Here is a 23,291-nt window from a genome sequence, read left to right as displayed (position 1 = left end):
AGAGTAGCGTAACAGTTAGCGTATCGGGTTCCAGATGTAATGGTGCTTACCAAGCTCGACACTTACCTGTAGATGCTTTATAGAAGTGACAGTCAATCCTGTTATTTAATTTCAAGCATTAGGTATATCTCGAGTAGCGGGTGCTCTCGGCTGTCTGACTGCCGTTCTTCTGGTTAGTAATTCTGAATTAGGACTCTAGGAGTCTCTGGCCTGATCATTTAGCTAATATACGTATAAGCCAATTTTCAAATTTATAATTCCATTACAAAATCCTTAATAATTAAAGTAACATAAAGGGAAATACTGTACATACATATATCTTTTATAAAAACAATTTCGGTGAGTGTTTTTTATTGTTGACACTATTATTATTATAATCACCGCTTTTCCTATAAAAACATGTGTAAAGTTTTTAAATGGCTTAATATGGTTAAGCAGTGTTTACGTCAACAGACAACTGTAAATATAAGCAATCTTAAATGCTATATAATAATTACTTTCTAATGAAACTTCTAAGAAGGAGAAGGTTATTCGTCTTATTCAGTGCAATAAAGTTTTCTGTTTTCCATTTTCTTTTTAATACAAATAATAATAAGAAATAACAGATTCTTAGGAATAAACGGCGACCGTTTTCTAGTCACTAGAAGCTAATTTTAAGGCATACAAGCTAAGACTAAACGAATGACAGCAGTCTTAAAATTCTACAAAATAAAACGATCTTATAATACTTGCCATCAGGAGAATTCCAAGGAATATCTCTTAACGACGAGTGTAAGCATATTGACTAATGTTCTATCATTACTATACACATTTTTTTTACATAACCTCTTTCTTCCTCTCATTTCCGGAAGCAGCTAACTATGCAGTTTCACATCCTGATATTAGCATATAACCGGAACTAGGAGATAATATCTGATAGAGAGGCCAGATAGAAACACCAGCTACATTACTTCCGGTGCTTTAAAATTGCGTCAAGGGGTTTTCTACGTATTTAACTCTGGGCAAACTGGTTCTTAGGCACAAAATATGAATCTCAAAACGTAATTCCTTACAGAACTACCGCTATATTTAATATCCCTGCAAATGTACTTTTGCTGTTGTAGCGTAAACAAGAAATAAGCTCATTTTTAAAGTTGCACGTGAACGTCTTTATGTAAATGCATATTTTATTTTGTTTCTAAGCATTATATCTTTAGAATAATATGTTTCATAAAAATAATTATTTTTTGTCTATAATGTTATATTGTTCACCAGACATCCACACAAAGAACACGTTATTCCTGAATCAGTAGTTTAATAAATATATGATGACTGTTATATTTTAATAATTTAGTCCAGTTGTTGTGTTTTACATCACTCTTATGATATATATAAATGTGTGTGTGCAAATATCCTCAAAGAAAGACTTCTCTTACTGATATACAATTCCTACCACTCCCATAGATTATACACTGGTTTTGCGTGTTTAACCTATATGTGCAGAGATAGTTGTAGGAAATTATACGCATATATACATATAAATAATTAATTTAATAATTCAGGACTCTACCTCTACACTGGGGACTGGAATACAAACATCAGAAGGTAAATTTATCTTACGTACCCCAGTGATAAAACCTCATTCTAGTTTGTTTGTGTGTGTTTTTCTAATATTTTTCTCCATTAAACCAGAGAGCAGTTAACTTCTCACAACCGTCTGAAGGCAGTGAAGGGTGATATAGACGTAGGACGTTGTGGACTTGAGCATCCACGTCTTGCTTTCCTAAACTATGTGTTATTGTTTTGTTGATTGGTCAATTTATTTATTTTTTTATTCAGCATGTGAGATTGGTAGACAGTGTATCCCCACCGCAGTGTAGATCTTACTTCCACTGTCACCTCCTAAACAGAGAACATATTTTATATCCCACATTTTGGGATCCTTTTAATTTATACAGAATCTTAAATTTCGTTTGTTGTTAGGACTTATTTTGCTCGTTAAAATATCGTTTACCACACCTTATCACTGGTTAAGATTTGCTGTTTTTAACGCAGTTATTCCTTTTGCCTAACTGTCTTAATATTAATTTCATACACACACATAAAATTACAAGCCATTGAAAATAAAGTTTGCCTTATTTGAAAGCTTTAAAAATAAATCAGAATTTTCATATTCTTTTTTTTTTCCTCACTAACATATCAACAATCCCATTGTCCCCCTCATGGCTCAGCGGTAAGTCTGGGGGCTCATAACGCTAAAAATTTGGTTTCGATATTCGCAGATAGCTCTTTGTGTAACTTTGCGCTTAACAACAAACAAAATATCCTACAGATTTCGGCTCAATAAGCATACTTTAATGACGTCATCGTCTCTTCAGAGCAGATTTTTTAAAGGAAATAATTTTTATAATAAAACTGCAACAATCGTTAACATTTTACACGTTCATAGTTATGTTCTTAAATGTGTTATAACTTCCTGCTGGGTACTGTAATGTTTCATTACTTCTAGGATTCATTAAATTGCAAATGCGAAAATAACAAAATAATAATCGATTGCATATATATATATATATGCACGTGTGTATGCATGTGTGTGCATAAGTGCACATTCTATCGAAGGGTATTGAATTGCAGTGCGTGATTTATCCATGTTTAATTCAACACACTCGTATACAAACTGCTTTATTAACTAGACATCAGTTGAAGACACGAGTTGAGAACGCAGAGAGCTTGTGTCTCTGTGAAAATCGAAAACTTTTAGACCGTGGTCCATTGATGAGGCCTGTTACTGGGATCTGAATCTTAAACCACGCTTGACATTTGAGGATCGATAGCAGAAAGTTAAACCTTCAACTTGAAGAAACATTCCAGTAGTGCGTTAAAAGAACTTCAGGCGAGCATATTGAAAAACTGCTCAGATGTTTGATCAAAATCCGCTGGGATATCTATATCTGATTTGTGCAAACGCGTTACAGCTATATTACCCATGATTCTCCTTTTCCCTTCCCCTCCTACCACGTGCCTGTCAAGGGTAGAGAATAAGGCCCTCCGGCCACTGAACAAAGACATCAAAATATTTTCTTGAGCTTTTATTTAATGAGGGACCCACAGAGAGTGGATTACTGGAAGTCTGAAGAGAGTGCTGCTAAATATTGACAGTATGTCGTCTTTCCTGCTAAGACTCGTGGTTAAGTACGTAACAGCTTCCTGTACGTAATGTAATATCATACTCTCTAGGTGATTGCTTCTTCAGCTGAAGTCATCGGTTTCTACACTTTTAAGCTGTGAAATGCATTCCGAAAACATCTATTTCTAATGAAGAGCCTTCATAATGACTCAGAAGGCGGAGTGTGTAGTAACTCTATTGAGCAAGTGGGCGTAACTAAAGATTTCCATTATTTAACCGTATAGAAAACGTGCATTCTTCAGAACCAATGTACTGTCTGTATTTATCCTCTCGAGAGTCCTCGATCTACTTAAATAAAATAATTGTGCTATGAAAAGCACACTAACAGCAATATGCCACATTTTTTTCATAATATTTTATTTGTGAAACGCCGATTAGCACAGCAGAGTTTAATGCTTTAGGCTTCGAAATTACTGAGAGATTCTCATGAACCTGGCGAAACACCATGAGCAAAAACGATATTCACGTTTGTTAATATGTTGCTCTTGAACGACGCGAGTACATGAGTGTAATGTTAATCTCACGTCTGAACCGTCTTCAATAGCACCCACTGATAACACACACTTCCTTCAACTCGTAGCGTTTCGTTTTATTTGTTTAAAAATACGCATAATGTTTTAAGAACTTAGCTGCTCTACGTATATCTCATTTTTATTCCTTTAAAATAGCCTAGTAATTCTCTGTACCCTAACAAAAAATTACTTTCGTCATAAGAGTTTACCTCCTACTGATCTCATTGAGATCATAAAACAGTAATGGTTGATAACGCATATGTCGGTAGTACAGTAACGTTCTTGAATGGAAATATATAATACATGAAGATTGTTTGTTTGTTTGTTTTGAATTTCGCGCAAAGCTACACGAGGGCTATCTATGCTAGCTGTTCCTAATTTTGCAGTGTAAGACCAGAGTAAAGGCAGCTAGTCATCACCACCCACCGCCGACTCTTGGGCTGCTCTTTTACCAACAAATAGTGGGATTGACCATTACATAATAACTCCCCAACAGCTGAGAGGACGAGCGTGTTTGGTGCGACGGGGATTCGAACCCGCGACCCACGGCCAAGCAAATAGATAAAGAACTCGACACTAGTTGTACAGCTAGAAATAAAAGTGACGAGATAAGTCGATAAATTTCACTTAATAATTGTGAAATCATCCCCAAGAAAAGAAAATATGTTTTATGTGTTATTCAATGAACAGAATATTTTTTTCATAACAGGAAGATAAAATAAGACGTCTTGGTGACTTGTTCCACGATCTCTTGAAATATTCAACTTCGCATCGTTGTCCTGGCTGACCATCTTCTTTAAAATTAAGTCTAGTTTCTCTTGGGAAAAGAGGGACCACAACATTTTCATTGATTTCACTGGAAGATGTTATTCACAAGCAGCCTACAAAAGAAAGTTTTGATTTAATTATTAAGGAAGTACTAAGTCTTAATTCACTTAAGCTTTTGGGAAATGCTTTTGCATTAAAATCTTTGTCATGTAAGCTTTTTGAATGCTCCATTCTTACATCGAGCTTAGGTACTCTTAAGCTCACAGCTCTCGCGAGATTTGACCAATCATCTAATAGATTATTGTTAACAACTACCTCGTGATGTAAATGTGAAAACAATTTAGAAACAACAGTGCGAACTTCATTATGTTCCATGTCTTAGAGCTTGCCTTCGAATAAAACGTTGAACGTATTTTCCTAAACTACTATCTTTTTGAGACAACTCTACCGAACAACCCACAAAACCAGGTTTGATCCGCTCACCTCTGCATGTTTTCAAAGCTTATATCAACATGAAAGTTTCTTCGCGTGCATTCTTTTATCTTCATCTTCTGAAATTACTTTCTGTGTGACTTTCTACATTAAATTACAAAGAGAAACGATAAAACATACGGTCTTGCTCAGTCCATAACAACCGTTACCTGTCTTTTAACAGGTAAATACTTTTTGTTTACCTTCACCTAATGTGTTTTACCTCTACAACCATGTGCATATATACGTATATATGTATATATATTTATATATAATTGTGCCACGATTTCTGTGTGTATTTAAATACAGCTTATACTTGAAGCTATACAAAACTATGTTACATGTTATTCTTGAAACTATATAAAACTACGTTACATGTCATTCTTGATACTATACAAAACTACGTTACATCTTATTCTTGAAACTATACAAAACTACGTTACATCTTCCACTTGAAGATATACAAAACTACGTTTCATCTTACACTTGAAGATATACAAAACTACGACACATCTTACACTTGAAGATATACAAAACTACGACACATCTTACATTTGAAGCTGTACAAAACTACGTTACTTCTTATAGTTGAAGCTGTACAAAACTACGTTACATCTTACACTTGAAGATATACAAACCGACGTAAGGACAAGTAATATAGATTTGAACATTTGAAACTCTTTGTACTTTAGAATAATAAGCTTACATTTTCTGTAAATTATTCGAACTTATTTTTATGTGTGTATACGCTAGAGAGGGGAATCAAAATACAAGAGTTAAAACTTAAACTTTCGTTAAATCCTCGGTTGTTCTTAGTATGAAAACATATCGAACTTTATAGATTGTTAACTTTGTTAACTGATCCTTGGTCATAGGTGTTCAGTAGAGCCAATCTATCGATATAACAACAGAATAATTGTTAGAAATTAATGCCAATTTTAATTTTTTATGCGATGCACATGCTTTTTTTTTTTTTTTTTCAGAATTATGGCGCAAAACTACGAATGATAATTTAGCTTGTTAACTACGTGGTCATGCCTGGCCCGTGTTTGAAGTAAACAAGTTTCAATGTTCTATAAAGTAATAGGCCTACAAGAATGAGCTTTGTGTAGCCGCCTGGTGGTTAAGGTTCTCAAGATAATCTGAGGGTCACATGTTTGATTCTCCATCACCGAAAGTTCTCGCCTTTTCAGCCGTGGAGGTGTTATAATTTGGTGGTCAATGCCACTATTTATTATTTTAAGACTAGCTTAAAAGTTGGCGGTAGGTGGTGTTAGCTATCTGCCTTCGCTCTAGTATATCACTGCTAAATTAACACAGCTGTCGCAAACAGCCCTCGTAAAGCTTTGCTCGAAATTTAAAACAAACATACAATAATTACAATGAAGCATATAGTATTCATATTGTCCTGGCATGGCCAAGCGTGTTAAGGCGTGCGACACATAATCTGAGGATCGTAGGTTCGCATCCCCGTCGCGCTAAACATGCTCGCCCCTTCAGCCGTGGGGGCGTTATAATATAATCAATCCCACTATTTGTTGGTAAAAGAGTAGCCCAAGAATTGGCGGTGGGTGGTGATGACTAGCTGCTTTACCTCTAGTCGCACACCGCTAAATTAGGGACAGCTAGCGGAGATAGCCCTCGTGTAGCTTTGTGCGAAATTCAAAACAAACCAAACCTTTGGGTGGATTGGTCAAGTCGATAAATTAGTTCATTTTTTCCCTAATTTTATTATGTTTTTACTTGTTTATATTTCATTAGGACCGAATTTGCACGCACTATTGCATAGGAGAAAGGAATTGGTGACACAGCAACTCGATCGCTGTGTTATCTACAACGGGTTATCTGCTGTATCTACCGAGGGAAATCAAACCCCAGATTTTAGCGTTGTAAATCCGAAGACTTACTGCTGGCTCAGCAGGGTTAACATGATTGGAATCTGAGGAAAACTAAACATCTTTAAGTCTGATCGAATCCAAACACAAATATAATGACATCTTTGTGGTTCAACTATATTTGAAAAGACATTAATAAATAAAAAAACTGAAATCATTTAAAAGGCCTACCCCGAGTCGTAATTTAAATCAAGGTCTGGCAGGACTAGGGTTTCTTCTCGTCATTTTTAACATCAACTAGAATAAATATAGCAGTACGATCCCAGAAGCTAAGAACTGTGTTTCACATAAAATAGTTTTGGGTTTGCTCTTCAAGACCGCTAACTGGGTCATCTAGCTTGTTAATTGACGAAACTTATTTTCATATAAAATCTATTAGTCAGTACATTTAAAGTTATATTTAGGGCAAACTAAGCCATTATTTTTATTTTTTCAATCCTACCTTCAAGCTACAGCCGTATTAATTGGCATTAACATAGGTATGCAGAAAGTGTTGTTGTCATAAATGTTGTTGTTGTTTTGAATTAAGCACAAAGCTACGCAATGGGCTATCTGTGCTCTGCCCACTACGGGTATCGAAACCCAGTTTTTAGCGTTGTAAGTCCGCAGACATAGGTACTTCTGTTTCTGTTATTGATGTCTTCTGAATACGATTACCATCTTAAATATTGTCAATATAATTACATCAGACTTTAAACAAAAAACGAATAATAGTCTAGAGCGGCTCATAAAAGACAACTTTTAAATGCATCAGATTAAAGATTTAATATCATTCTCAGTCGAAACATTGCATGCTCTCTGTTTTTAAGACTGTTAAATTCAATCTGAGCTATCTCAGTGGTACGGAATAAAAATATAATAATAATAATCGAGTCAACGAAATATAATTCTATAACTATTTGATAAAGAGAAAACTCGAGAAAAAAATGTAAAAAATGTAGATTTTAATAAGGATGAAACTTTAATTAAAATTTTTGCTTCGGACTTATTTTGTTGGGTCCTATTCCTGTGAAACGTTGAAGGACTTTATAGTTGTCACTTTTTTTTAATATTTCGTTAAACGTGTTCAAGAATCTTTGAAATTATTTAATTTTAACCAACTCGGATAAAAAAAAAAAACAGAAATTCTTGTCTAACAAGTGAAGCACTCGTGCAACATCGCGTTACCTGAACCGAGAACTCGTGAATTACTTTCTACGTAACAGGTCTTAAATAAAATTAAAACGTAGAAGAAAAATGAGAATAGAAACGTTCGTTTCACTGAATTCCGCAGATAAGTTTTGGTTTTGTGAAAGATTCTTTGAGTAACTCACAAAGACAAGAATTTCATCAGATACGTCTATCTTTTGTTTCTGACAGTCATAAGAACTGTGTATCCGGCTAGGATTAGCCGCATAAGCACATGGTGGAAAAAGTGAAAAATGTTACTGTTTGAATAGTCTTTTTAAAGTTCATATAGAGGTCGCCTATCAACGCTTCATTTATATATATATTTTTTATCCTCCACTGGGATAATATGAATGTCATAATAATAACGTATATACCCATTAACGTTTTATAAGGGAATGCAACACCTGATTTTAGCGTTGTAAATCCGTAAACTTACCGTTGTTCTAGCGGGGGACATGTTTTAAAAGTAATATTATTTTTCTGGTGTTTTTAGTTCCTATGTATCGTTGAAGCAAAACGTCCAATCAGTACGTCTTCACTCCCATAATCTTTGACGAAAAAGGTGGGCTCGGCATGGCCAAGTGGTTAAAGTTCGAATCCCCGTCACACCAAACATGCTTGCCCTTTCGGCTATGGAGACATTATAATGTTACGGTCAATCCCACTATTCGTTGGTAAAAAAAGTAGCCCAAAAGTTGGCGGTGGGTGGTAATGACTAGCTGCCTTCCCTCTAGTCTTACATTACTAAATTAGGGACGACTAGCGCAGGTAACCCTTGTATAGCTTTGCGCGAAATTCAAAAACAAACAAACAAACGAAAAAGATGAAACGATATCTAACGATCAATGACACCCATCATAGTAAACGTATTATTCACACGTGTTTATTTAGACAGTTGAGCAGAAGAGTCAATAAAACCAGTCATATGGTTCTTTGGTCTATACGACCAAAACTTGCTCTTCCAGTCACTTGCAATCGTGTGAAACCTGTGAAGACATTCGGATTATTTAAATATTTCAGAAAAAAAAAAAAAAAGACATCCAGATCAAAAATCAAGGTGATTGAAACAGGAAATATAGTCTAAGATATACATGATGTTAATTAAAAATATTACAAGTTTAAAATATCTCTAGCACCATTGAAATATTAAAATAGTTTTAAATAAAATATTTAGGTTTCTCCTTATATCAGTTCATTCTAATACATTTGACACGCGAACTTTCTACATCAGCGTTTTTTTCTCAACTGTTTTTAAATTCACTAGACACTAAAGGTCCTCTCGCTTTTCCTTATTTTTTAACAAAATATCAGATTATTTCTGGATCGATTTTACACACTTTCCATTTTCCGAAAATAAAGATATATTTATGAAATAATGAATTGTCTTTAAGCGTGATTTATGGGGAACATTGCAAACATCTTAAGTAACGTATCCATTAAACACTGCCTTCTTTTATCTTTTCTTTTATTAAATCAAAGCAAGAAGAAAACGTTTTCTTATCAAGCAGGGTCAAGATAAATGGAGTTTCTAGTACTATATTTTTGTCGAATGTCTGACAACAATAATGTGTCGCCAAACCAATGCTGACTGTCGTCCATAAAGTAAAGGGGCGGTTTCTTTTCCTGCTTCTTTTTTAACAAAGAGACAGATAAGTTTCAGCTGATATAGCAGACGTTTCTGAATGATCCAGCCGTGCGAAGGAATGAAATTGTATTTAAAGATATCTGAGTTAACTTAATAATCTGCAAAAGTTGAAACTGTGGCTCTAATTTACTTACATGCAACTGTAAAAATTTCGTAAACTGTATACGAAATGGAACATTTACATCACGATACATTACTTTCAGGTTACATCACTAGGCGGAATGTAGTTTAACGTATATTTATTTATCCAAAGAAGTAAAATCAATATAAGTGTCTGGAACAGGATATAGACTCGAGTATTTAGTAACAAGAAAGTCAAAAACCTATTGCTTTTGTATTTGCGTCAACTTTCCGAAGTTGTCAAGAACGTGTTCGTAAATCGGCATTGCCTGAAATGAATCGAGTTATGGATGATATCCAAATTCCCAATTCCTAATTGAGTCTTCTGTTGGTATACGAAATTTTTCATTTATCTTGCACTCTAAAAATTATGAAACATGCAATTAGTGTTTTATAACTTAGCCTGACTAATTGTCAATGTCATTATTCCGCCTTTTAAATTCTTATGTAAAATTATAAAAATGAATCTAAAAAAAAAAAAAAAGAAATCAAGAAAGAATATAGTAGCGCTGAAAGTCACTAGATGGCAGGATAAGCAAGCACGTTGTGGGTTTTCCTCTACTGGTACGAATGTGAAATTTACACTTCCTGTAAACTATTATTGCATATAAAGTGTCAGTAACATAGACTAAAATTTGAAGTTACTTTAGAAAAAAGTTTAATTAGGAATTGCCTAAGCCTTTTAAAATAAGTATCGATATAATTTTCATCGGTTTAGAGAGAATTTTTACAGTTTCTACCAGCACCAGACATCACCCAATCGGCTTCAACAAGTAACTAAGTAATCTCGTCTTTCAGTTTAAATAACTTGAAGATTTTTTGTCGACGCTGTTGATCCATCTGGTGGACAAAAATATTTTAAACAGTAAAATAAAATAATTATAAAATGGGGATGTTCTAATGAGACCTTTCTTTGAGCGATTTCTTGAAAATGTCTCAATGTCAAGAACTTATAACAATGTAGGGAATATCGTTTTCACATCGTGTTTTTTTAATATTATGAAGAACCTTGAGATCGTATATTTTCTTATAATAATTTATATATCGATAAATAAACTATTCATTTCACACTTTGCGACATATTAAACATTTTGTGAAGGTTACATATTTTGTATAGCATTTGTATCTATAACAGTCATCAACTATACATAACTATTTTGGAAGATAGCTTACATTCTTGTTTGTTTTAGCATGAATCTTCATCCTCTGGGCATTCACAGTAATTTAACTTATTTAACAAGCCCCACCTGTTAGCAAAATACAGAAACTCCCATGTGTAATAGCCAGTGTCAAACTAAATGAGTGGCCATCTTTCTCTTACACCAATTACCGAGCGTGAGACACTCTCTGATCTAGATAGCATAATGTCTGTACTTGAACAGCAGCAATGTGAGAACTGGTATTTAACCTCGGTGGGCTGCTAGTGGCCCTCACGAGAAGCTTCTCTATGATAAATTGTTATAAAAGTGACCTACTCATGTTAAGACAAGTCTGCACTGAAGATGTTTATGCATTTCGTCACTGTTGAAGTTTTAATACAGTCTAGAGTTGTATGACAAAGAGGTTTCTGTATACAAACTAAATTAATTATTTTTTTAAGTTGCATGGTAATGAAAGCATCCATAACACAACTATATATATATATATATACAAATATATCGCCTGGCATGGGCAGGTGGGATAAAGCGTTCGACTCCTAATCCGAGGGTTGTGGGTTTGAATCCCTGTCACACCAAATATGCTCGCCCTTTCAGCCGTGGGGGCGTTATAATGTTATGGGCAATCTCACTATTCGTTGGTAAAACGGTAGCCCAAGAGTTGGCGGTGGGTGGCGATGACTAGCTGCCATCCCTCTAGTCTTAAACTGCTAAATTAGGGACGGCTAGCTCAGATAGTCCTCGAGTAGCTTTGCGCAAAATTCAAAAACAAACAAACAAACAAATCTTTCACAAAGGTATAAATTTAATCTTAAAAATCAAAATATGTATATTCTTATTCACATATAATCTTTCCTTTAAGTCTCTTCCCAATGGGTCAGCGTTAAGTTTATAAATTTACAACACTAAAATCCAGGACTCGATTTCCAGGAGTTGTACAGAGCGCAGGTAACCCATTATGTAGTTTTTCGTTAATAGCAGTCATAACATATCTCTCCTTCAAAACGTGTTGCCCAGAGTTCAACATTATTACTACACAGTATTACAAGTAATATAGCAGTTTAACATGCAGCATTTTTTTTTATGTTGAGAGTTAATCACAACTTATAACAATGGTGATTTTAAATCCCGGGTTGTCTGTGAAACGAATAGCTTTCCCTGGTGTGGATCTCGCTCAAATTGGTATCCATAATTAACGTTCTATTGCCCAATACAATACCATTTCTACTGTAACAAGCTTTTGTGAACTTACTACGAGGTCAGTCTTAGACCAGGCATCTTGACGAACTTTCTACAAGCCCTCCACTGTAGGTGGTCGTCGGCCTCTAGCACTTGTACACAGAACAAAGGCAAACTAGTTCACTGGAAGATTTGACAGGCATGTAGCTGAAGGAGATTGGATTTTAATTTTTTCACCATATTTTTCACAAAAATTGCTTTCAGTTGATCGTGTATCAGGAATATTGGAAAGTTTTAACTTATAAGCGTTTGTTAACTTCGAATCTCTGTTTACTATATCGTTGACTCTACCATCGGCTATGCCTAACTACACCATAATGGTGTTTTAGAGCACACGGTGTTCTTATGTAATCATACCCTTCACTCTGAAGGCGTTGCTTCGGATTGGCTTGGGGTGTATTTTCAGCTTTTTCTATCCTAAACACCCTGCTGAACTTTGTTTTTTCATCTCAATAAAAAAACACCACAAATTTTCCTTCTTTCAAATTCTTTGTTATTTGGCATTTAACATAGCTGCTATATACCTATCTATCTTTACATATGCACACAGCATCTAAACATAAGACATTAGTTAGGGTTTCTAACTAACGCCCAAATAAGCCGCCACAGTGGCACTTTGTCGATGAATGGAGACCAAAGGTATCGTACATTTGGGAGGAGAGATTCTTTGAAGTTCGCTATGTCACGTGACACATGATTTCGTGGAGTGGCGCCAGAAAGCGAATAATTCCAATATATGCCACAAGGGTAGATTTTTCACTATGGGGTGAGAGTGCCAAAATATGACACTAAGGGAGCGAATAATTTCAAAGCGCGTGGTTATGGGATTACTCTATATACTAGTTTAACTTACAATCTACGTGGAGAACTATTTCTTGTATTAATATAAAACATTCAACACACCAAACATACTCACCCTTTCAGCCGTGAGGGCGTTATAATGCTACGGTCAATCCCACTATTCGTTGGCAAAAGAGTGGCCCAAGAATTGGTAGTAGGTGGTGATGACTAGTTGCCTTTCCTCTAGTTTTACACTGCTAAATTAGGGATGACTAACGCAGATAACCCTCGTGTAGCTTTGCGCAGAATTTATAAAACAAAACAAACAAACTGTATAAGTTTTGAGAAAAAGTTTATGTTAACGTTATTATTTTACAACATACGATTACTGTTAGACTTGCATTGTTTTAAATAAGTTTACACATTCTACGTGAGCTGATGGGTATTTCAGCTGGTGTTATATATATATATATGTTTGTACATATACTAGACTATCTTACAAGTACATAATCCTGAAAGTGACTGCTTTCGTGTTAACTTAAACCATTCAAACTCGAAATATTTGCTCATCCAAACAAAAAAATAAAACAGTATTATATTTCTCGTAACTAAATTCGCCTTGTTTTCGTTGGTACCTTAGCAACAATTAACAATTTTATGTTTTTTCACAGCGTTCGATAGGACACCACATCTCCTATGGTTTATGTATATAATTTTTATTTATGTGTAGAAATACAAAACAAGTACAGTTGTTCTATTTTGTTACCTTCTGTTATCAGCTATGTTCAGGAATTCACAAAATCCAACAATTAGATAACAAATCTTAAAGCGCTGTATCAAGGTTTGTTTATTTTAAAGATGTAAATATGTTCAGACTTTGCCTAATAGAAAATTCTCAAGACAAAAAAAATGGTTTGCGTCATACAGTCTTGGCCAAAAAAAAATAAATGTTTCTATTCTGTTTTATATTTATTTCAGTGTCTAGATGTATAGAGCAGTAAAGCAAATGTCCGATCACTTACAGAAAAGGTAACGTATGAGCCAACAAACGTGTAGAGTCTGCCTCGTCACTTGGCAAAAGTTATAGGTAGTTAAATTGTTCGACTGTCCAGAAAAGTTGTTAAGCAAATGGACATTGCCAAAACAGTAGGGTACCCTCATTGTACTGTATTCAAAATCCTGCAACACCATGAGATTGCATTAAATTTTGCTCCAGGAAAGTCTACTGGTAGACACCAAAAAAACAATGCCTGAGATGACCTATTTTGATAAGGTTAGCACGTGAGGGTCGAAGGGATTATTGCAACACTTCATGACAGGAATTGTATGAATACGTTCATTCCAAGTTTTCCAGAAGAACATTGAAAAGGAGACTGACCAACAAGATTATGGTGCAAGAAGATCTATCTACAAACAGATATTAACCAAACTTCACTGCCATCACCGTGTTACTTGGACAAGACAACATTTCATCTTGCTGTTAGGACACTGGCAACATATCATATTTTCAAATGAGTCCTGTTTTCGACTTGTTAAAGCTGTTTGTGTAGGATTCGTGATCTGGAGAACAGATGAATGAAAACTGTTTTTCCCTCACGGAGCACATAAGATGTTGTGCAGTGCATATTTGGGAAGCTATTTATTATGATGGAAAAACTATTCTTCATGCTAACAGAGAAACGTCAGTGGTGCCACCTAAACCGACTACTATAATCGAGTTGCCACGCCTTTTATTTACAAGTTGGAATGAAAATATATTGGTGTATTACATCAATAACCTCATTAACAACGTGTCACATAACCATGAGGAGATTATTAGAATACACAGTTAAGAAAGACCAACCACTCACTGAATGTCTGATATGAACTTATATAATGTTACAAACGCTACTTATAATAATGTGAAGTTATGTTTTGTCATTATACTTGTTTTGCTAAAGTTTTGTCGTGACAGATGAAATGCTGTATCACATATCTTTATACAGGTGACCCATAAAATTAGTTGCTGTTTTAAATAAACGTCCATGTGTCTATAGTACCTGTCTCATTACACAAATAACATACGTAGACGTTTGATATAAGATGTAATTTCCAGTTTCACAAAGCTAAGTGTGTTTGTATTCTATCTTAAGAAGGATGGTCTTATTTGTTATAAAGTATGCAAATATTTTAGCCAAGACTGTACAACCAGAGAAACTGTACCAATGTCAGCAGGTGTATGAATATTGATGAAAGAATCCTACAAATGCTATCATTTCCTTATCAATTAACTTGGACATCTCATCACAACCTGTAAACGTCAATCACTTAAAATAACTTTCTTTCGTTATTGTTCTGTTATGTTTGATAGGCACAAAACTTCACAATGGCGCTCTATGCTCTATCCACCACATGTATTCAAACCCGGTTTTAGCATTGTAAACAAGTAGGTTTTCCTCTGGGCTATTGGGAAGAGGGGCAGAAGTAATAAATTAGATGGAAGAAGTTAACCAACATCACTTACCACCAATTATTAAGCTACTTTTCAGCAATAAAATATGGAATTGACCTTCACATCATAACGCTTTCACGGCTGAATAAACGAGCGCGTTCTGTTACGGCATTCGAACCTGCAACCTGCAGATTTTGAATGAGTGCCCTAACCATCAGGCCATGCCAAACCTTAAACCTGTCATCTTCGTGTTCACGTAATATTTTCTTAAGTATGTGCGTGTATGTTTCCTTATAGTAAAGCCACATCGGGCTATCTGCTGAGTCCACTGAGGGGAATAGAACCCATGATTTCCTTAAGACTCATAAAATAACCAGATGAAAACTAAACAACTTCAGATGAATGTGAAAGGTGGTGAAGGCAGTAAAAGAAACTGTACATCTGTTTTCGCTGTGAAAGATATTCATGCCTGTGCATACAATGAAAAAAGTGACTTTACTTATAAGAGTAATATTTGCGATAATCTTAGAAGAATAACACTTTAACGAATGGTATTCTTCTGTAGATGATAAATATATTAGCTCAATTTGGTCTTCAGTTATACTCTGTCGACGCCCCAAAAATAATTTAGGCATAGTTGGAAACAGGTCTTTTTACATAGTGTGAATATGTTCAGGATTCAGGTTAACACCTGCCCATTGTCTGGTGTCCACACAAGAGATTTCTTAAGTTTTTCTCTCAGACCTATAGTGTCTACCAGCATTATTCAGTCCTACCAATAATGTCACATTTTAATGAAATACAAATAACATAAACAGTTTTTTAATGAACTTGTACTTACTTAAAACTCTAGCGGTCAAACTTAACACAGATGTGTGTGAAAGACGTTGAATGTCAACACAGCCTGCAAAGAAAAATTTAAACTTACTAATTGTTTAAATATTCAGTCCCTTAAGTCACTACTTTGTGGAAGTACATTTGGCAGCAGATACTACTGTGAATGCTTTTGGATAGATCTCTACTAGCTTTGCTTAATGAAATGGTGTACGTTTTGTCCATTATTCCTGTTAAAATCGCTCTAATTCTGACAAGTTCGTTGGGGATCTTTGATGGATCAAAATCTTCAAGTCACGCCATACATTTTATATTGGATTCAAACCATGACTTTTACTGGGTCACTCCAAGACATTCACTTTCTTCTTTTGAAATCACACCAGTGTGGCTTGGATTTTGTGCTTCGGTCGTTATCTTGGTTTGATGTGAATTTTCGACCTAGTATTAGATTATTAGCTAACTCGAGCAAGTTTTCTTCTTGGATTTGCCTGTACTTTGTATCATCCAACTTCCCCTCAATCGTAACAAGCTTTACGGTCTTTGCTGATGAGAAGCATTCCCATAACATGATGGTGTTACCACCATGCTTGATTGTTTGGGTGGTGTCGACTAGGTTATATGCTCTGTTTGGCTTGCGTAATATTCCGAATTTGGACTAAAAGTTTCATTTTTTGTTTTGTATGACCACAAAATCTTCTGTCACATGTCTTCAGTATTATTATAAACATGCCACAGTAATCAGTAATGCTAGCGTATTATAAAACTTTTATCCTTGGCAACTTTGTTGGTATAGATGTTCTTCATGTTCATCTGATTGATCATAAAACTAGCTGGCTCTTTTGTCCTTGGTAACTTTGTTGGTGTAAATGTTCCTCAGGTTCATCTGCTTAATTATAAAACTAGCTGCCTCTTTTGTCCTTGGTAACTTTGTTGGTGTAGATGTTTCTCAAATTCATCTATTTAATCACTTTACATGTGAGATTTGAGATGATTCTTCTTCGATAATCATTTCTTTCTTCTCTCTCGCCCATAAAGTTCAACTTTGTGTAATAAACAGGATAATGTTGATGTACGAACATTGAATCCCATCTCGTACATGGAACTTTGCAAATTTTCAAATTCACTTTTGGTTTTTGGCATCCTTAACCAATTACTTGCTTGTCCAGTTGGTTAATTTCGAAGGGTGGCCTGAAGGGTGGCCTGATCTGAATAGTAACTGGGTGGTATGAAACACATTCAATTTCTTAATGCTGGACTTCACTCAAAGGGATAATCAGCGACTTTGATATTGCCTTGCAGCCTTTTCCTTGTCTATCACTTTATCCCCGATTTGTTGGAAAATCTACTTGGTCTTCATAATTGGTTTGTCGTATCACCGTGCGAGTTGTGGCTTGAAAAGAAAGCAGATGCATTTACTCTAAAGTCAATTTAAATCACTTTGATTACACACAGACAGAGACAAGTAAAGTAATTTTGTGGCTGTTCACACTAATCTTTTGCACCTCAAATGATTTAAGGTTGCCGTAAGCAAAAGGTTTGAATACTTATGCAATTGAGATATGGTCATTTTCTTTGAAAATTTAACTTACTCCCATAACATCAGCATTTTTTATCCTTCTCAGTTTGGAGTAGATTGTATAGATTCTAACTAAAGTCTCAATTGAAAGTTTCATGATTGCAAACCTAGATGGCAACAAAATGTTGAAACTTTGCAAGGAAGTGAATACCTTTACAAAGCACTGCACGTTTTCATAGAATCGGGCTCTTCATCTCGTTTCCGACATTGAAGTGGTGGTTCTTCATTGTTAACTTTGCTACGTAGATGTTCCTCAAGTTCATCTACTTAATTATAAAATTAGCTGCCTCTTTTATCCTCGGTAACTTTGTTGGTATAGATGTTCCTCAGGTTCATCTGCTTAATTATAAAACTAGCTGGCTCTTTTGTCTTTGGTAACTTTGTTGGTGTAGATGTTTCTCAAGTTCACCTGGTTAATTATAAAACTAGTTGCCTTTTTTGTCCTTGGTAACTTTGTTTGTATAGATGTTCCTCATGTTCATCTGGTTGATTATAAAACTAGCTAGCACTTTTGTCCTTGGTAACATTATTGGTGTAGATGTTCCTCAGGTTCATCTGCTTAATTATAAAACTAGCTGCCTTTTGTCCTTGGTAACTATGTTGGTGTAGATGTTCCTCAGGTTCATCTGGTTAATTATAAAACTAGCTGCCTTTTTTGTCTTTCCTTAGCAAGTTCGTTGATGTAATTTTTTTCTTTTCATCTCTTTTTGGTCTTTATTATTAATAGGTTTTACTTTATGCTTAACTTAGAAGTTTCTAGCTTTTGAGAATTATTAATTGTAACCTTCAGAGTCATGTACTTGTTCAACAATGTAGGACAATCGAATCAAAGTGGAAACAAGGACACCATAAATAGTTTTAAACATATTAAGTACAATAATTATAGAATTATATATATATATATATATAGCAACATAGGGCTCGATACACTGAATTACATTGTGATTAGCTTGTAAGAAAATCAATAGTTCATATTGTTTTCACGTAACAACACAGAAAAGTTACTGTATTTATTGTAATATAATAACCCGCTATGAAATAGTTTTAGAATACTTTTTAAATAAACTTATTATTTACCTTTACTGCTTTTGCTAAATTAAAACTGTTGTGTCGCCACAATATACAAATTTGAAGGATACAAACATTTTATAAGGTTAAAATGTAAAATATATATTCGTCAGCTCGTTAGATTGAACTTAACGATTTATGTCTTGCTAACTTATATTTTTTCTTTTTACATAAAGCGTATTTAATACAAATAAACTAAATATGTTTGCTGTTGTGTGGAGATACGAGAGTTATGCACCAAACCGATATTTACTGTTTATAGATTTAGTTAAATTAATGTTATCTTACTTACTTACGAAACCACAATATTTTGTTGGTTAGAATTATTGTCAGGCAGAAAGACACTAAGTGTAAGAACTAGACTTTGTTTCTCGTATAGGTTACCGCTCCTGGAATGAACCGTAAATATACCACTGTGATACGTGTGACTTATCTAAGGTCATTTAAAAGTAAGGATCGCTTTGTACAGAAGTTGTCCTTTATATCTATATGTGCAAATCGAAATTATATACTGATGTTGTCATGTCCCATCAGATGACATATGATGTACAGGATACCATAGATGTTGACAGGTCCTTTCAGATGCTATATGATATAGAGAATATCGTACATGTTGTCATATCTTATCAGATGTTATCAAGAAACATATAACTGATAAGTCTTGCTACTTATTTCACTTAGTTTCTATAATTGAATATATGAAAAGCTTTATTAAATGATTAAGTGTGTCCTACAGTAAACCAGTCATTTAGAAAAACTGTTGACTAAAGGTTACTTTACTTCGTTGAAATAAAACTGTTTCCTATAAATTTTGATGTCTATAAGATAAGAATGTAAACATGGGTATATAAACTTTGACAAATCTAAAACTGTCTCACTAGTTGTTTTTCATTTGGGCACGAACATATCTGTTGTTCTGGTTTGTTTTGGTTTATTTTGAATTTTGCTCAAAGGTACACGAGGGCTATCTGCGCTAGCCGTCCCTAATTTTACAGTGTAAGACTAGAAGGAAAGCAACTATTCACCACTACCCACCGCCAACTCTTGGGCTACTCTTTTACCAACGAATAGTGGGATTGACCGTTACATTATAATGTCTCCACGGCTGAAAGGGCGAGCATGTTTGGTGTGACGGCGATTCGAATGTCTTAACCATCTGGACATGCCATGCTCATATCTGGAGTTTGTTTTGTTTAAGTTGATAAAAACAATAGCTCTTTTCAGGACTATATTTGTAAGATAATTCTAGTGAATTTATAAATATATATATATATAAAAATCATAAAGTCAAATTGTACAACATTACTGTTAGCTTATGTCAAACATAAAATATTTATGCACGGTTTGAACGTTTAACGTATAAGGCGATACGATACTTAGTTTGAGGATTACATGAATTACATGTTAAATTATTGTATGAATATGAATATGGTGTGTAGTGTAATTTTTATAGGTTGGATGTTTTTATTTCAATAGGAAAATAAGTCCATTTCAGGACAGTATTGTAACGAACTTATAGATTTTTGTAAACAATGAAATATGCAATACATAATATAACAAACCGCGAAATCCTTTGGTGGCAGAACAGTAAATTTACGAAGCTTCAACGCAAACATCCGAGGTTAAATTCCCTATATATAACTCATTGTTTAGCCTTACACTAATAAAAACAGCAAAGAAAAGCCATGAAACAGTGGATTATCTGGAACATTTAATGAACTTTGGAAACCGTTTGACAAAGCGTAATGTGAGTGTTACTGTGTTTTATTGGATCAAAACAACATTCTATAAAGTTTAATAATTATAAGTTAAACTAATGTGTTTGAGTACAAATATTTGATGCACAGGATCATATATGGAGTATTAACACAAAAATAGCCCTTTTAAGAACTACGTACATTATAAGTTAAATATATATATTCATATGAGTAAGTCATGAAGCAAATTTTATAAATAGAGAAACTATAATAAAATATCATAAAACAAAAATAATTTTAGTAATTCAAACCCTTTGTTTTTGTTGCAAATTAATTTTTTTTATTTGTTTGCTTCTAGCTAAGCACAGAGCCACCCAATTGGCTATCCGTGCTCTGCCCACCACAAGTATAAAAACCCGATTTTTAGCGTTGTAAGTACGCAGACATGTCGCTTCGCAAATGTCGTTGTTGTTGCTTTTAACGCAAAAGGCTATTTATGTTTTGTTTACCACAAGGGATCGAACTGCTGATTTTATTGTTGTATGTTTGTAAACTTTCCACTTGCCCACTTAGGGACAATTAAAAGCAACTTTCCATTTTCGTTTAGGCCTACACCTTTAATGCTTTATGACTAAATAAGAGTAAATCTTGATTCGCCTGTGTTAATATAAAAGACAGCCCTGTAATTGGTTTGTTATACGTATAACCATGAAGTATATTATATGAAATAATCAAACTGCAACACCCAAACACTTTTGTTTACTATTCATAACTCTGAAGTTAACCCTAGCGTTAATGCAAGAACTGATGTTAAGAAATATAAATAATGAAATAGTAGTTTTTATTTCATGCTTACGATACATATATATCCAGTGTTTGAATATTTTATATTGATACGAAAAATAATCCTCTACGTAGACTGTAAGTTAAACTGGTGTATGATGATCTCATTGGCAGCCCCTCTGGTAACGCACTTTGGAACTATCTTCTTCCTTGTAACACAACTCCGAACACTCCTCCCTAGTGACACACATTGGAGTTAATCCGCTTTCTAGCGCCACTATGTAGAACTGTGATGTCACGTGACGTCCAGAGCATCACTGGACGGAACCCTTTGATCTCCCCTCGCGGACGACCCGCCACTGGGGGTGCTCTTTTGAAAGGTGATCGGGTCCTGACCACTTAAGTCTATCCCTGGCGGCATTTCACTGTCGAATAATCTGTAAATTGTCGCAAGCCAAAGATGCGCGTGCTTAACATGTCTCTCATAGCGCCGACTTGCTTCATTCATCATTGGAAATCTGAGAAATTCTTAAAGTTATTCTTATAGCTGATTGGGTCCTTGGAAGTGAACTTTGTTGAAAGGCCATTGTTAATTTTCTACCGTCAAACAAATCTATTTAGTCATCAACTCGCGCGACCTTAAATATAGTCATCGTAGGATGGGATCTAATAGTCATTATACTATATGTATAACTCAGTTTTCAGTTGAAAAGGTTCTTTATATTAATAATGATATATAGGGTTCTATGTCTTATATAAGTTGTAGCCTATTGTTTTATACCATTTTCAATAGGTTCTTATGTTGTAAGCAGATAATCATAATAATCTAATAATCTAATTTATACCACACTGACAAAACTACAGATATTTTATAAATTGTGAATTAAAATAAAACTTTGAACTGTAATCATCTCTACTTTCATAACTAACTAGATGGCGTCATGGTCACTAACAAATACAAACACTTTTTCTCAGTGATTACTGATTTTGTGGAATTCTCTAGTGTCGGAAATATAATATTCAAGTTATGGAAATACAGTAATAATTGGGTTTTTGTTTTGGTTTGTTTGGAATTAAACACAAAGCTACACAATGGGCTATCTGTGTTCTACCTACCACGGGTATTGATATTATACCACACTGACAAAACTACAGATATTTTATAAATTGTGAATTAAAATAAAACTTTGAACTGTAATCATCTCTACTTTCATAACTAACTAGATGGCGTCATGGTCACTAACAAATACAAACACTTTTCTCAGTGATTACTGATTTTGTGGAATTCTCTAGTGTCGGAAATATAATATTCAAGTTATGGAAATACAGTAATAATTGGGTTTTTGTTTTGGTTTGTTTGGAATTAAACACAAAGCTACACAATGGGCTATCTGTGTTCTACCTACCACGGGTATTGAAAACCGGTTGCTAGCGGTATGTATCTATAGACATTCCGCTGTGTGCCACTAGGGGTCACTATTTAGGTGAAGATACGTAAGATGAGAATAACAATCGATCCCGTTTCAATATCTGCGTTCAATCAAGTTTAATTACGTTTTTCCTAGGGGTGAGAGTGACCGAGTGGCTAGTATTCTCTTACTCCAAATCCGAAGATTTGTGGTTCCTGGCTCATTGTTGTATATACGTGCTCGCATTTTTAAGTCGTATGTGTACTAAGAGTGGAGTTCAAATTCCACTATCATCAGACTAGATTAGGCTAACCTTCGCCAGTGGAAGCTGTTGGCTAGCTCTGCCCTTTCTCTTGTGTTATTTTTTTATTCTTCTGAAAGCCAAGAATTTTTACACCAAAGTGGCCGGCCTTAATCATATAGGACGATCATATTCGGTGAGGGGGACTCGAATTCACGACTCTCAACTTTCCAAGTGAAACAAGAGAACTAAAATCTGGTTTGTTTGATGTATCTATCTAAGCCCCCCTTCCCCCCCCCCGATAAGTCGGAAGGCATATAACGTTAAAA

The 23,291-nt window shown here is 34.7% G+C and overlaps 1 protein-coding gene across 5 annotated transcripts in view; it reads left to right on the top strand.

The window, feature by feature from the left end:
* LOC143252218 (discoidin domain-containing receptor A-like) overlaps positions 1–23,291 on the top strand; it is a 356,540-nt gene that overhangs the window by 123,706 nt on the left and 209,543 nt on the right. The gene's annotated exons all lie outside the window — the stretch shown is intronic.

Source organism: Tachypleus tridentatus, chromosome 6 (assembly GCF_004210375.1).
Source record: "Tachypleus tridentatus isolate NWPU-2018 chromosome 6, ASM421037v1, whole genome shotgun sequence".
In the NCBI taxonomy this organism is placed as follows: Eukaryota; Metazoa; Arthropoda; class Merostomata; order Xiphosura; family Limulidae; genus Tachypleus; species Tachypleus tridentatus.
Note: the sequence above shows the minus strand (reverse complement) of the source record. Positions and strands in the feature narration are given on the sequence as shown.